This window comes from Camelus bactrianus, chromosome 17 (genome assembly GCF_048773025.1).
Source record: "Camelus bactrianus isolate YW-2024 breed Bactrian camel chromosome 17, ASM4877302v1, whole genome shotgun sequence".
NCBI lineage: Eukaryota > Metazoa > Chordata > Mammalia > Artiodactyla > Camelidae > Camelus > Camelus bactrianus.
Window position 1 is genome coordinate 12,090,335 of NC_133555.1, and position 15,536 is coordinate 12,105,870.

A 15,536-nucleotide genomic window follows, 5' to 3' on the forward strand; every position below is an offset into this window, starting at 1 on the left:
GGAAACAGATTCTGTACTCCCAGGAAAATCCTGAAATGACAAAATCACTGGCCAACAACTTGACTGACTTCATGGGAGACCTTCAGCCAAAAGCATCCCCATGAAGAGGTACCTAGATTCAAGACCAATAACAACATTGGTTAATTAATGTTTGCTCATTTAAGCTCTATATTTTGATGTAATTTGTTACATAGCAATGGAGAGCTAACATGCCCCCAAGAATTTTGGGGTTTGATAAGTTTGAGGTGGAGCTTGGATATGTGCATTTTACAAACAAATCAAATGATTCTGATCCACGTGGTTCATGGACTACTCTTTAGTAAACTCTGGTACTTGGAGATGAAAGAGTTACCAAAAAATTAGAGTTCATCAAATAATACATTTTTCATTTTCCTAAACAATCAATACTATACTCACATAGCATAATTAAAGATTTTCTAAAATATGTTTAATGTTGTACATACTGTTTTAACCTCATTTTCTTCACTTATAATGTGCCCTGAAGTTTTTTCCTGTCACTAAATACTTTTCAATGCCCTAATTTTTAATAGCTGCTTAATACTCCATTTTAGCATATTCTACAAATTAATCAATTCTCAACCAATCGTTGAACATTTAAACTGTATATGTTCTCCCGTGATAAACAACTCTTTGATAAACACATTTAAATAAAATTGTACACCCATCCTTAATTATTTCCTTAGAATAAGTTCCTAGAATAAGTACTGTGGCTCTGCTCATTCTTAATTATTAGATTATTTTGGGTAGATATCCATTATTCCAAGAATTAAAGATAGGAGCTCTAGGTATTATAATAATTATAATAAAAGGAAGATTCAAGGCTAAACTCTGCATATGTAAGAACATAGCAAGCAGACGTAAAATGCATCATTTAAAGCACAACAAAGTCCCAAGTCTCCATCCTACAGGTTCTCAATGGCCCTTTGAATGAAAGATTCACTAGAGGCAATTGCAGCAATATTGCAAGGGCAGGATTCAGTTAACATTTTAATTGGAGTTAGGCAACAAAATCCTCTGGAAAAATGATGAACACAGAAATGGGTACAACTTAAGCACGGGGCACCACTCCTAAGAATATAGGCTACTGGGCTCACTAGGTTCTTATGTTCTGCAAAAGCGAAACTCACTGCAATATTTCTAGTAAAACTCCTTTCTTGAGTACCACTCATTTCACCAGGGACTAATCACTGCTACCTTCAATTATGCCAATTAACAAAGCTTTTATCATTGATCTTCAATAAAGTTAATTGAATCTCTGGTGGATTTCTGATAAGAGGCTTTCAGATGCTAACTACGCACCTCTGGAATATGTATTCCTGATTAGAAAAATACAAATGTTAATCAAACACAGCAAGAGGGTAGGTAAAACCAACACACACACACACACACACACACACACACACACACACAGAGTCATCAGCCATATATCACACCACTAAGCCAACATCTTAAATAAACTAAATGCAACATAGCCAAGTTGTTCACATTTTAAGTTTGATGTTTATTGCTTTGTGTCAAAATTTGTATCAATTTACTCTCTCATCAGTACTATATTTTCCCAGTTTCTTGCATATTTGCTAACTCAGTAATATAATTTTACTTAGATTCTAATCTGTGAACATAAAGTGTTTCTCATTTTTTTCTTTTCTCTGTTACTAGTGAGGTTCCATTATTTATATATTTATTCATTAAATGTACTTCATGAAATGCCAGTTTATGTTCTTTGTTCATTTACTTGTTTGAAAATTTATCTTTATCCTAGATACTTGTCAAAATTTTCAGTATATTTAAGATAATAAAATTTGATCTGTTGCAAATATTTGTTTGCTTTTTAAATTTAGAAATACATATACATTTATATTTTTGTATAAGTAAGAAGATTTATTACTTTTTTCCTTACATTTCTTTTTTCAAGCTTTACTGGGATAAAACTGACACAACGTTGCATAAGTTTAAAGTATATAATGTGATGATTTGATAGATGGACATATTGTGAAGTGTTTACCACAATAAGGCTAATTAACAAATCTTCATCTTACATAATTACTTTTGTTATTGTTATTAAGATTTACTTCTCTAGCAGATTTCAAATAGACAATATAGTATTTTGTACTTTAGTCACAATGCTGTATATTTGATGTCTAGAATTTATCCCTTTTACATTTTACATTACAATTTACATTCCCCTCAGCAGTGACAAGGATTCCCTTTTCTCCACATCCTCACCAGCACTTTATATCTCTTGTCTTTCTGATAATAGCCATTCTAAGAGGTATGAGGTGATATCTCATTGTGGTTTTGATTTGCATTTCCCTGATGATTTGTGATCTTGAACACCTTTTCATGCACCTATTGGCCATTTGTACACCTTCTTCGGAAAAATATCTATTAAGTTTCTTTGCCCACTATTATTATATATTATTATGTCTATTTTTTAATTTCTCCATTCAGATCTGTTAGTATTTACCTAACATGTAGGTGCTCTGATGTTGGGTTCATATATATTTACAGTTGTTATATTCTCCTGATGAATTGACCTCTTTTTCATTATATACTGACCAATGTTTTCTCTTGTTACAGTGTTTGACCTAAAGTCTATGCTGTTTGATATAACTATGACTACCCCTGTTCTCTTTTGGTTTCTATGTTCATGGAATATCTTTTTGCGTCCCTTCACTTTGAGACTCTGTATATCCTTAATCTGAAGTGACTCTTTTGTAGGCAGCATATAGTTGCTCTTGTTTTTTTCATTCATTCAGCCACCTATACCTTTTGGTTACAGAATTTATTTACAATTATCATAATTATTAATAGGTAAAGACTTACTAATGTTATTTGTGAATTGTTTTCTAGCTGATTTTGTACTTTCTTTGTTCCTCTGTTTCTCTCTTGTTATATTCCTGACAAAGACGCCACCAGAAAAGAAAATTACAGGCCAGTATCTTTGATGAGGGTTATATTGTGTACCATCACCTCACTCCTTTTTATGGCCAAATAGTATCAAATGCATGGTATACAACATAGAATGTGTTTGGGCGTGTTCCTCTCTCTTCAATCTTTTGGAAGAGTTTGAGAAGAATCGCTATAAGTTTTTCTTTGTATGTTTGGTAGAACTCCCCAGTGAAGCCTTCCAGTCCTGGACTTTTGTTTGCATGGAGTTTTTTATTACTGATTCTATTTTGCTTCATGATCGGTCTGTTCAAGTTATCTATTTCTTCTTGATTCAGTTTCGATGGACTGTATGTTTCTAGAAACTGGACCATTTCTCCTAGGTTGCCCAATTTGTTGACATATAATTGTTTACAGTATTCTTCTATTTATTTATTTTTGTATTCTGTACTGTTGGTTGTAATTTCTCCTCTGTCATTTCTTATAGTGTTTATTTGTGGCCTCTCTCTTTTCTTCAAATATCCCTTATGAAGCTACTAGTCTCTTAATTGATTTCTACCGAAGTCTTCATTGTTTTTGAGAGCATCCTTTGAATTGAACTTCCATGCATTCCTTTGAATAAACTCAATATTATTTTTGTTTGTTGGTTGGCTATTATTTTTATTTTTTTTCTTTTCTAGAGAGCATGGGATGTCTCTGTTCTTATGACTTGTTTATCCTCCTGTTTATCCTCTGATCCATGGCTTTGGAACTGATTGTGGAGACAGTGGCTATTGTGAGATGCTTTTTTCTTATGTCTGGTGTTACAAACACTGGATGGATATTCTTCATGTGGTTTCATTCTCAAGGAGGCTAGACTTGACTTTTTCACTCACTCCTGTGCAGTGAAGCTGCAAGGTTTCCTAAGGTCTTACTTGGGATTCCCAAAACATGACTTCTGCTGCATTTTGTTGGTCAAAGCAGTAAGTGTCATCTCTTGATGAGAAAAATGAGAAAGTCATATCGCAAAGGGTTGTGCATATATCTTAAAAGGGAGGAATTTACAGCTAATTTTGGTAATATACAACAATATGCCATCTGGTCACCAAGTATTCACAATCCTCTCCCATGTAAAATGTGCTCATATGCACCTCAAGACTCCCAAGACACATCCAATTACATCATCAGGCTCACAATTTGGGGTCTTGTCATCTGCATCCAGTACAGATATTGATGGGGCTCTAAGGATATAGCTCCATTTTTCTGGCATCTCTTCTGAACTAAAAAGAGACTTCTGAACTTTTAAAAAGACAAGCTATATGCCCTGGACATAGCCTGCGTACAATGATCAGACAGGGACAGGAAAAATGTAATGGAAACTCCTGTTCCTGGAGTCTGGCAACACATGGCAATCATTTGCCAGTAAAAATACTGAATTATAACTATCCACATATTGCTTGTTTCTCCTCATCCAGGAGCAGAGACTGCTCCTTGATTATGGCCCAGGCCATTTCTGCTAGCTGTGAGTGTTTCTTTAGTCCATTATTGTCTGAGGGCCTTGGCTCCACCTTCTGAATAAATGAAACAAATCAATGAAATGGCCATTTTGCAGTTAAATATATTTCTCTATCATTCTTCCCATAGGAAGTTACAGGCTCAGAGGCTATATTTTATACTGAATAGCCTAAACAGTCTCAGTCCAAATTTTCAGTTCAAACTAAACTAGTAGGTTTTTTTTTCTTTTTCAATACAACTCTTTTAAAATTTTGTGAGTTTCCTTTAAACCTTCTTGTTTTCCTTATGATTACATTGGTCCCAACTCTCTTTTTTTAAAATTTTTTAAAATTGGAGTTATAGTAGATTTACAATGTTGTGTTAGTTTGCACTCTATTTTCAAGACAGACCTCTCTCTACTTTGGTCATTTCAGGCAGCCATAAGGCAAAGGTCCAAATATTCTGTTGCTTAGCTGAACGACCTAATAATTACCTAATTAAATCTTTCTGAGATCTTACTGAAAGATCTTAAAGTCACACTTATTCAACCTTTACTTTGAGGTTAATTTGTACCTTGAGAATATTTTGCTAGCTGGAAGGATAGGGGATGAGAAACAGTTTGATTTTCCAACTGAGAATGTTCTGGGCCCTCTATACTTCTTCCACATTCTGCTTGCAAACTGACACTTGCAACATTCTAAGACAGACTGCCACAAAAATCAATAAATACGTTTTTCCAAGTCACACTAGGTTGTAGTTTCACCTGCCAATGAACAGTGTAGGTCATTCTTTTTCTGATCTCCTGAAGGTGTTTGCTCAGTTCTTTTCCAGGTTATACTATGAATTTCCTCCCCAATTTTCCAGCCTGCACTCAATACCAAATTCAGAAGTGACTGGCACATGTTTTATGTTTTCATTATAGCACTACCTTACTTTTGGTATCAATTTCTGTATCATTTATGTGTTGCTGATTTAAAAAAAAAAAAAAAAAAAACCTCCAAAGTTCCTTAAAACAGCAATTTATTTGCTCGTGATTCTGTGGGTCAGCACTTTGGGATGGATTTAGCCTGGTGGTTTTTCCCCCGGAGTGACTTTTGCAGTTTCAGTCACCTGACTGCTCAGTTGGGAATGGATAGTCATATGCATAGCAGTTGGCGTTGGCTGTTCCTTGAGCCTTTCTCTTCCCATGGTCTGTTACCCCAGCTTCTTCACATGGCAGTCTACAGGTAGAAAGACTGTGGCAGCAAAAGCTTCAAAGCTTTTCTTGAGGTCTATGCTCAGAAATCCTACATCAAACCTTTCTCCATATTCTTACAAACCAAAACAAATGGACTTACTAGTCTAAATTCAAGTAAGTGAAACAACATACTTTACTTCCTGATAGAAGCAGCAACAGGCAACAGGTCACTTTGCAAAGTGGCTTTCATTCAAAGATGGGGAGAATTTCTGACTCTTTTTCCCTGTCGTTGGTAGAGCTTCTTGAATCTGTGACTTAATGTCTTGTTAAGTTTTGTAAAATGCAGGCATCTTACCTTCAAATATTGCTTCTGCCTGTTCCTTTCTATAGTCTCTTTTTGAATTCCAATTACCCACATGTTAAACCCTCATTCTATTTCTTACCCTTACTACTCTCCGCTCTGTATTTTTCTTTTTCCTTTGCGTGTGTTTGTGGCTCTTTATATTTATTCTGGATAGTTTCTTTTGATCTATATTTTAGTTTATTGTTTTTCTCTCCAAATACATCTAATCTGCTTTCATGCTCATTTAATGAGTTTTGTAACTCCAATGATTGTGTTTTCAATTCTGCTTGTTACTCAACAAAGTTCTCAATCTTGCCTTTCCTGAACGTAATAATCTTAGTAATTATAAGTCTAGTTCTAATAGCTACATTATCTAGAATTCTCACAAATCAATTTGCTTCTGTGGTCCACTTTCTTGCTTTGCATTCATATGGTCTTTACTCCTCATGTGCCTGCTTATTTGTGATTCAGTATGAGACATTGTATATGAAAAGTTACAAAAATTACTTGAGGCCTAGGATGATAGGATCTTCTCCAGACAGTATTTATGCTTGATTCTTGCACGTGGCTAGAGTCAATGGCAATATCAATTTTACTTAATCTTATTATAGGGATTCAAGGTCATCACTTTTCCTAGAAGATCATCCTACATGATCCTAACCTACAGAATTAAATATTTACCAAGATATCTTTTTTTTTAAGGAGAATAGATTCCCTTATCCCATTAGGGTGTTAAAAATGCTGGTAATTTCCCCTGCTTTTTAGACCCTGTTTCAGATCAGTAATGGCCTTCATGAAGCAACAACCCCCAAGTCCATGCTTACCTCAATGGCTTTCCTCCTTCTTGAAGACTGTCACTGCCTTGTTAGACCTCTGATTCCTGCAAGCAGATTTTTAAAAAATACTTTATTTAGTTTGTTTTCAGGGGACGAGGTGGTCTGAATTACCTAGTGTGCCCTTACCACAAGTAGATTTACCAGCAGTTTCTATTATTACCCTTTTACTGATTAGGAACTTCACGATGTTCACACATCTAATAAGTGAAAGATTGAGGAAAAGTGACATGTTTACAGCACTAGGCTTTCCAATTCAGTAATGCTCAATTACTTTGCAATTATAGATATTTATTAAAAAGAAAAGAAAAAAACAACATCTGCCAAGAACTTTATTCTTATAACTCAGTTCAATTAATATTTATTAAACACTTATTATGTGCTAAGCACCCAATAAAGTGATGAGAAGCAATGATACGCACACAAACAGCACACACAGAACCATTTCTTATTTCTTAGTCTAGTGGTTGGAAAAAGTTACTATAGTTCACAAACAGTTAATCACTACCTCAATTTAGTATACAACATGTAAGTACTTACTTTGGATCAAATGACAATTCTATACAGTAAATATACATTTACATCCAAACATATCTACTTAGTTTCTTCCCTGTGCAATGTAAAATATCTATTTCTGAGCCTCTAATTTAATGTCTTTCCAAATGTTGTTAAGGGTCTCTGTATCAGAATCACATGAGGATGCTTGTTAAAAATCACACTCCTGAATCCATGCCAGTTTAATAAAATATTAATCTCTTTTTGTAAGTCCCTTGGAAGCTGAAAAAGCACCCAAATGATTTTCATGCATATTACATGCAGATATCTGCTACCTTAAGTATATACGTGTTCTTTAAGTCTTTTACAAAGAACTCTTATATTCATTTTTCCTTGAACATTTTACCCTTTCTCAGGACTTCAATTGCCACCCTTATTCATACACATCAAATCGCTGTATTTAACCTAAATGTTTCCCCTAAGAACTGGACCTGTATGTCCATTTGTCTTCTGAACAAATTCATGTGGATGTTTGACAGACAAGAATGTCCAAATCTTACCAATTTTCCTGACTATTCTCCTAACCCACTCCCCACTTGTTCATACTCTTTCATTGCCCTCAGAGGAAAAGGCTTTACTGTTCATTCAGTTGCACAAGATAACAAACATGATCTTTATCCTTAACTCTTCTCTCTTCCCCATTATTTCATTCAATATTTTGATGAAATTAAAAGTTTGATTCAGTGGACTTTATGTCCCAAATCAACCCAATTCTTTCCATGTTGACTGACATAATTCCAGCTCTAGACTGCTCTTGGCTAGGAAGTAGTTGAAACTCACTAAAAACAAGTGCTCTCAGCTCTGAGGCTCTTGTATCTGTGACCACTGAATCAGAATCACCTGTCCTGATGGCTAAAAATTCATATACCTGGGACCTGCCTCATATTTATTCAATTTTAGTTAGGGGAGTGGAGATAAGAATCATTTTAAAATAAGTATCTCCAGGAAATTATTGTGCAAATGTAAATGTGAGAGCCTCTGCTTACAGAGCTGGACACTTCCCATAAAGACAGCATAAACGCAGGGCAGCTGAATAGTCAGAAATAAAAGAACACTGGCACTTATAAGGAATTTCAGATGTCAAAGAAACCAGAGAGATAGTATAACCCAACCCTCCACTGCACAGAGGAAAAGCTGGGAGAAGCAAGGTCACGCAGCTGGTTAGTGCCAGACTCAGGAAAGGAAGCTAGAACAGGTGACTTCTAACCTAGCATTCTCCATTTTACTGTGCTTCTGTCCTCTTTCCAATATATTCAAAATTAGAGAATATCTTAGGAAAATTATTTAGACAAAATAGAATCTGGTAACGATGTAAGTCACCTAATGTTATCTCTCATGTGAAATATATACGTGCATGTGTGTGTGTGTGTATCTCTCTATATATCTATATATCTTGTGCTTTTGTAAAAAAAAAAAAATCCCACAATTTACTTAAGCATCTCATGGTCAACATTTCTAAATGCTTCTAAAGAAGACTGATGCATATTTCTTATTAAAAGAAAAATGTACTTTGTAGATTTTTTCAGTGTAACCCACAAATGTATTCACAATCATTTTAATTGTGAGGCAGGACTTTGGAATGGAAGCCCCTAAAGCTTCTCCACTTAAAGAATGGAAAACAACAACAACAACAACAACAACAATAACAACAACAACAACAACAACAACCACCCACAGACGTCATCCACCTAGAAATCTTCAAGGAAGAATACACTTGTTTAACTTCATTATCTAGCTCCATACTTGAAAAAAAAAAAGTAATAGTTTCTTTCCAATTATTAAAAAGACATGTATTTCAGAAAAGAGAAGAGATGTTCCAATGCCTTATTAAAACTTGTTCAAAATGTCTTGCATAAACAGAAAAAGTTTCAAACTCACAAAAAACAGCCGTTTCAGGAAGATTTGTGAAACTCAGACTATATTAGCACTTTAATTTTTTTGGAAAATCTCTAAAATCTCTAGCAAACTTTTGTCAGTGGATTAAAGGGCATGAAGTATCATCAGCATTAAATAGTGATTTATTAGGCAGATTACGTGCACCCCGGGCTGAGTAAGTTTGGGGCTTTCTCAGTGTTCCGCCTCAATATTGCTAGGGTGGCCAAACTCAGCCTTTTATCTGTGGTTTTCTGGGCAGAGAAAAGTCTCCTACCATCCTCCAGTGGTTTCAAACTTTTACTTTCCATCCATAGAAGATTCTTTGTGTCAAAATGTTTCCTACATCCAACCATGTGTAGTTGGCTTTTGCTTCTATCCCTTCCACCAGAAACAGTACATCTTTGCCAGAGTCCTGGGAGCTGGAGAATTTTAAGACACTACTACAGCAGCGTAACACTTTCTCACATGGTGGAGGAAAGGGTCTGGAAAATTGGGTCAGGTTTCCTTCCTATGTGCCATGAAAAGTTTTCTGTCCAGTCTTCTATTTTGCCCACAGTCTTACTCATGGGCACTCAGGTGAGGTCTAAGGAAAGGCTTTGCAGATAGCAGACTCCCATTATGATTGGGGATCAAAATTAATCTGACCTCTCAGGCTAACTACATCTGTCATTTAAGAATTTACTAAAATTTTAATGGTAGCCATTCTGACTGGTGTGAGGTGATACCTCATTGTAGTTTTGATTTGCATTTCTCTGATTATTAGTGATATTGAGCATTTTCTCATATGTCTATTGGCCATTTGTATGTCTTCACTGGAGAATTGCTTGTTTAGGTCTTCTGCCCATTTTGGATTGAGTTGTTTGGTTTTTTTTTATTAAGTTGTATGAGCTGTTAATATATTCTGGAAATTAAGCCCTTGTCAGTCTCAACTTTTGCAGATATTTTCTCCCATTCCATAGGTTGTCTTTTTTTTTTTTTTTTTTGGCTTATGGTTTCCTTTGCTGTGCAAAAGCTTATAAGTTTAATTAAAGTCCACAAACAATAAATGCTAGAGAGGCTGTGGAGAAAAGGGAACCCTCCTACACTGTTGTTGGGAATGTAGTTTTGAGCAGCCATTATGGAAAACAGTATGGAAATTCCTCAAAAGACTGAAAATAGACTTATCATATGATCAAGCAATCCCACTCATGGGCATATATCCAGAGGGAACCTTAGTTCAAAAAGATACATGAACCCCAATGTTCATAGCAGCCCTATTTGCAATAGCCAAGACATGGAAACAACCTAAATGTCCATCAACAAATGACTGGATAAAGAAGTTGTGGTTTATTTATACAACAGAATACATTTCAGCCATAAAAAAATAATAAAATACTGCTATTTGCAGCAACATGGATGGATCTAGAGATTGTTATTCTAAGTGAAGCCAGAAAGAGAAAGAAAAACACTAGATGATATCACTTATATGTGGAATATAAAAAAGAAAAGACAAACTTATTTACAAAAACAGAAACAGACTCACACACATAGAAATTAAACTTATAGTTACCAGGGGTAAGAGGGTGGGAAGGGATAAACTGGAAGTTTGAGATTTGCAGATACCACTATATGTAAAATAGATAAACAACAAGTTTATACTGTACAGCACAGGGAACTGTATTCAGTATCTTATAGTAATTTATGGTTAAACAGAATATGAAAAGGAAAATATGTATGTTTCTGTATGACTGAAGTATTGTTCTATACACCAGAAACTGACACAACATTGTAAATTGTTTATTGAAGTATTTCAATAAAAATATTTTTTTTTTAAAAAAAGAACTTACTAAAATTTTAGCTGTTTTCTTCTAACACACCTTAATAGTAGCCACCTCTTCCTCCCTTGCTGTTGCAAAGGTGAAACAGTTCATCGCGTCCAATCTCTTCTTGGAGGAAGGCATCACTTCAGAAATTCAGTTCACCTAGTTGAATGCAACTTAGGTCTCTAAAAGGCTCAGAAAAAGTTAGGCTTTTGTAGTTTATCGAGGTTTTGCTCATTATATAGATGGGGTAACATCATCTTGATGCTTTCTTCCTTCTTAGACCTTTATCTGTTAATTTTTTTTTAATTTGAAGTTTTTAAAAAAAGACCGATGTGTATATTTAAAAATGTATTTAAAATATATTTTAGAGTAGTTTATGTTAACAGGAAAATTGAGAAGCATGCATAGAGATTTCCCATTTACCCCTGCCCTCCACACATGCATAGCCTCCCCCATTATCAACAACCCCTACCAGACTGGTACATTTGTTACAACTGCACTGACACATCATAATCAAGTCAAGCTTATCTTAGGATTCACTCTTGATGTTGTGCATTAAATTGACTTGGGTAAATATATAATAAAATGTATTCATCATTATAGTATCATACAGAGTATTTTCACTAGCCTAAAAGTTCTCTGTCCTTCACCTATTTATCCCTCCCCCAGACGCTAACTCCTGGACACCACTTTTTACTCTCACCATAGTCTTGCCTTTTCCAGATGTTGTACAGTTAGATCATATACCATGTAACCTTTCCAGATTAGCTTCTTTCACTTACTCATATGCATTCAAGGTTATGCCATATCTTTTCATGGCTTGACACCTCATTTGTTTTTTAGTGATGAAGAAAAATTCATTGTCTATATACACACAGTTTGTTTATCAGTTCACCTATTGAAGGACATCTTGGTTGCTTCCAAGTTTTGGCAATTGTGAATATAGCTGCTATAAACATCTGTGTACAGGTTTTGTGTGAATATAAATTTTCAACTCCTTTGAGTAAATATTGAAGAGCACAATTTCTGGATCATCTGATAAGGGTTGGTATACTTTTGTAAGAAGCCATAAACTTGTCTCCAAAGTGGTGGTACCATTTTCGATTTCCACAACCAATGAATTAAGGGTTCCTATTGCTCCACATCCTCACCAACATTTGGTGTTGTGGATTCTGTCCATTATAATACACATATTGTAGTATTTCCCTGCATTTCCCTGATGATATATGATGTGGAGCATCATTTTATATACTATTTGCCATTTGTATATATTATTTGGTGAAGTGTTTGTTATTTGGCCCATTGGGTTATTTTCTTATTACTGAGTTTTAAGAGTTCTTCATATATATTGGATACTAGTCCTTTATCATATACGTGTTTTGCAAAGTTTTGTCCCAGCCTGCTCTTTGTCTTTTCATTCCTTAACAGTATCTTTTGCAGAGAAAACATTTTAAAATTTAGTGAATTCCAACTCACACACTTTTCTTTAATGAACTATGCTTTTGGTCTTGTATCCAAAGAGTCAACAAAGTCAAGGTCATATAATTTTTCTCTTATGTTATCTTCTAGGATTTTTAATTGGGTTGCATTTATATATAGTTCAATGATTCATTTTAAGTTAATTTTTGTGAAAGGTTTAAGGTCGATGTTTTGAAGAACTTTTTTTTTTTTAGCATTTTATCTTTTTCCATTTGTGGAAAAAGTGTTCTATTTAAATTCTTTTTTCCCATCTGATATTAAATTTTAAAAATATTTCTATTGGCTTGTCTTTACTGATTCTTTCTCTATGTCCAATGTTTGGTAAAGTGCATCCAATAAATTTTCATTTTTGATGTTGCATTTTTCATATCTAGAATTTATATATACATATATATATATAAATTTTATATATATATAAACTTTGCATTTTGTCTTGAAATTTTCTGTTTACCCTAATTTTGTCTATCTATCTCTGTGTATTATTTAACCTATTTGAAAATCTGTTTGAAGGACTTATCTACTAATTCTAACATCTGCTTATGTCTCTATTGACTCCTTTTTGTCTTGATTATGAATCATAGTTTTTTACTTCTGTGTGAGTCTACACATTTTTATTCTGTGTTGTACATTGTGGATTTTGGACATTTTTAATTTTGTTATATTCCTTTAATGAGTGTTTAGTTTTATTCTGGAAGTTAATTTATTGGCCACTCATTTTAGTCATACGAAGGTTCAATTTCAGACTTGTTAAGACAGATTTACTTCAGTTTCCCATTGGTTCTACGAGAATGTTACTTGTCCTTGTATGTGTTCCCTCCTCTTAAGTAATAGACCTCTTGGTGTTTCAATGGAAAGCTCAATGTGTTTATCAAACACCTTTAAGTTGACAAGATTTTAGCTCAAAACTCTGTCTCCCTAGCACTGGGCATGTGCTGAAATCTCTGGTTAGCTATTTAGCCATCCAGATGCTGCTTTATGATTTTTTGCCCTGCACATATGAAGTTTAGGACTTAGCCAAAGTCATAGATGAATCTGAACTCATATTTGTGAATTATTCATTTGTGTTTGAGTCCTTTTGGAGATTTTCATCTCAGTTTCAAGTCACTGTGCCAGTCCTGAACTCCAATCCCTGTCTTCTCAGTCCCGCTTCTTTATGCTTTATTTCTTTCCTGTTTGTCATAGTATACTGGGAGGTGCCCTCCAGGAAAGTTCAGGTAAATGTGGAGCTCACCTATTGTGTTTCCCTTCTTTCATACTAACTGAAGGGAAATTATGGTTACTATCTGAAGGGAAATTAAATTGATATAACATACTCCATCCTTAGTGGATACAGAATTCCTCTCTTCCTAATTTTAGTTATTACAAAGTCCTTGTCTGGCAATGTCTCAGTAATAATGGATCTGTTTTTATGGTCTGTTATCTTTCTCCTTTGGGAGTTTGGTCATTTGGTTTTCTTTCCTAATATGCCTGGTAACTTGGGTGTTGGACATCGGGCATGAATAATTGTAGAGTGTTTGGATGATCTTATCTAACTCTAGAAAAGAATAACTTTCTTTAGGGAAAATTTAAATTACAAGCATATTACTTAAACACAATCAGCTACTGAGCTATTCCAAAGCCATATTTCAGATTTTCATGCTGAGTTTAGAAGCTGTATTAAACAATGGTCTTAACTCAAGATGAGAAATGAGGAAGAGTTCACTGGGAAATTATTTGGATCTTACAAGATTATCAGCAGGTTCATTTTAAATTGCTGCTACATCTGGCATTGGCTATGTTTTATGACTTGTTACAATTTTTTAAAATATACTTTACAGCACTTATTATCTATAAAATACAGTCTTTGAATTCATATTCCAATAAGGATAAAAATGTGCCTCATGCTCACCTTAGAGCACTTATACCTTCTCAGACTGTAGGTGTCACGAAACTTGAGGAGCTGAAACTTCATGAGAAAGAACATAGTGCAGCAAAGTACGTTTGAACTGGACTTCTTTTAAATAGCCTAAGTAATTTAGCTAGCCAGCGCTGAAATCCCAAAGAAAATTTACATATTCTGTTGCAAAGGTAATTTACTGCACTGAATATGAATAAATGAAATGTCCAGATTTGGTAGGCTAAAAAGTTCCATATCAGTTGTTTGCCAACTTCAGGTCTTGCTTTTCCTGAATGTGCAATGTGCAAGATCAAATCTGATCTGCTCTAGTTAAAGCAGAGATGAGAGAAGAGCCATTTCATCTTTTAAGCAGTACAGGCCTAGGGCTAAAAGCTTTTAGCACCTTCAGAAGATTTGAGAATTGAAAAACATGTCTAGTTTAAAAAAAAAAAAAAGAAAGAAACTTCAAAATATAAATTAATAGACACTTGATTGACTACCTACAAAACATACTTTGTTAAATACCCGTAAAAATTTCATCAGTTTCATCACTTAAGAGAATATTGCGTAGATTAGACTTTTCTCATTTTGCAAGAACTTCTGAATATGCTTTATGATTGCTGAGAAATCACAGGCAATAAATTAAATGAGTTTTCTACAGCCATGCAATTTCAAAAACAAAGTTATAAAGTTATTTAAACTTTTAAATTTACTGTGTCATATGGATGGACTTCATTGTTTGATATCTTTAAAGAGAGGGTCTTGAAATCGCAACTGCTGGGTGTCTTGACTTCTCCTTTCTGCAGAGGTTCATGAGGTTACAGCTTGAATACCACAGTAGTTAGTGTTCTCTCAAGCCCCTCTAAGCTAATAACATTTATCATGAGCTTAGTCTATTTCAGGAATTACCCTGTGGTTTTCACACAGTGAGCCAGAAGGAACTAACTTCCATATATTTTATTTCATGGTTAGGATTGTGAATGTCAATATATAGTAGCAGGTATATAAATTAGGAAACAGTTTAATATAGCAGTGCAAACAATCCCTGAATGATTTTCAAGTTTTTTTTCAATAACATTAGTTAGATTAAAAAAAAACAACAGCAAATTAGGCTCGTTTAGAAAGGTGTTTGAATCTCTGGACTCACCACCTCTGCATCATATCACTCACTCTTACTCATCATCTATCTCACAAAACTTACGGGAAGAGAACC